Raw genomic sequence first — 2306 nt, 5'->3', positions numbered from 1 at the left:
CCCCCAGCAGTTTGTGAGCCCGCAGTTGGGGTGGGGCGCTCCACTCTAGATGTTCATAGAGACAGTTCCTCCAAACGGGCTCCTATAGACGTACAGAGTGAGACTTTAAGAAAACCTGTTATCATAGTTTACCAGAAATGAAGAGAATTTTAAAAAGTAACACTCCACACCTTTAAAAGTTGTTTATTCAAATACAAAAATGTTAGAACATTTCTTTTGCTGAGATGTTACAGCAAAATGAAAAGGGGTAGATGTATGGATTCATTCATCTGAAAACTTAAAGGTCTGCGCCTGAAGCCCAAATCGCGTCTTTCCATTGACTGTACATTGAAACTTGACGCCTCCGCCGAGCTTTCCGCGTTCGGTGTGAAACCACCATTACACACTGTATTAACTTTTTTTACTGCTCCTGTTTACTTCTGTTTTGTCAAATTTTACATCAAGAATTGCATCGATATATTAACTTATAAATATTTAATATAATATGTATATTTTGCTTTTTAATTTTAAAGTTGAATCTGGCAGGCCCAGCAATGCGCAGCCACTTGTCAAAAAGGATGTGATGTAATAAGTGATGATGTAAGCATTGTGATGTCATTTGATGTCATAAAGGATGTGATATGTGATGTCGTTTGACACAGGTGTCGGAAGTTCTTATCCATGATGGTTCGCCTGCTAGAATCACATTTGAGATTCAAAGAGAGCAGCTCTTGCAATCGACTTACAAGCATCCACGGATTGTTTGGAAAGACAATGTACGGAAATCAGAGATACCACGCGGCTTACCCAAATCAGGGATTCTACCAGCCTCATGGAAATGCTGGTTTTGGACAAAGAAACCAGCACGTCCAATTTAACCAACCGTTTCCATTCCCTGGTATGAACCCCCCACATCACCATGCCCAAGCCCCCCAAAGAAATCCAAATTGGGGATACCAAAACCCCCATGGCCAGTTCAACCGGCCAAAGCCATCTTCTGGAATGAACCAGCCACATCAGCAGGCCTACATCCCCCAAAGAAAACCAAATTGGGGATACCAAAACCACCATGGCCAGTTCAACCGGCCAAATCCATCCCCTGGAATGAACCCGCAACATCACCAGGCCCATAAACACCACAGAAATCCAAACTGGGGACACCAAAATCGCCATGTTCCCTTCAGCGCTGTTCCTCCACCACCTCCTCACCACAGAAACTCCAATCTGGGACACCAAAATCAGCAGGTCCCCGTGAACCCTGCAACACCAAGGCACTCCCCATATCAAACTGCCTCTGCAGTCCCTCCAGAACCAGCATCTCCAGCTCCAGTAATGAAAACCCAAGATCCACCAGCCCCTGCTCTTGACAAAAAGTCGGCTCTGAAACAAAAGGATTTTAGTTATCTCTTCAACCCTGCGTTCCCCTTCATTCCCAGAGTAGTTGAATACAGGGAAATACTCAAAACACGTAAGCCTGTAGAAAGCACTAAGCCTCAGTCAGCTAATCAAAGTCCTCAGCTGGAAGTACAAGATGCAATTCCTGCAAATGTGTCTGCCAGTGAGGACATGTCATCCAGCAATAATGAAAATGACATGAAAGAAGAGATGGCTGATTTAAAAGAACAGCTGATGCACAAAGACGTACATCTGTCTGAACTGAAAGAAAGAAGACAGATGGACAAGAAGGATCGTCAGTTTGAGGAGCAAGAGCTTGATGCTAAAAGGAAAACACTAGATGCAGAGTTGGAGTTCAGGATGAGGTGTGGACAGGAAGTTACCGTTCTCACAGACAAACTGGAGAAACTAAATCAAGCAGCTGAAGAGAGAAAGACAGAGGCTCACAAGCTGGCACTGCAAAAACTGGAAATGCTGAAGAAAGAGCTCCAAGAAAAAACACGGTATAATCTGGAACTGACACAGAGACTAAAAATGGAAGAGGAAGCAGAAAAAAACATTCAACAGGAAATTCCTTTGGTGTCAGAACCAGAAGTCATGAAAGACCAGGTGAAGGCTGATGAAATCGTAGAACCTCAGGACCTCAATGTAAAGCCACAAAATGATCATTTGGAACCAGAGGTGATCTCAAAACAGACAGAACCTGAGGAAAAAGACTCCATCCTAGCACCTCAGATGGAAAACGAAGAACAGGTGGAGACTGAGGAAACGGACTCCATCATAGTGTCCCAGACCGAAAATGACGAACGGGTCGAGACTGAGGAAACAGACTCCATCATGATAGTGACTAAAGACCTTGAGATTTCTAAAGAACCTTCTGAAAAAGAGGTTGACCCACCATCGGACCCCGAGTCTGGACATCAGGACAGTGA

This window comes from Oryzias melastigma, linkage group LG21 (genome assembly GCF_002922805.2).
Source record: "Oryzias melastigma strain HK-1 linkage group LG21, ASM292280v2, whole genome shotgun sequence".
Taxonomy (NCBI): domain Eukaryota; kingdom Metazoa; phylum Chordata; class Actinopteri; order Beloniformes; family Adrianichthyidae; genus Oryzias; species Oryzias melastigma.
Note: the sequence above shows the minus strand (reverse complement) of the source record.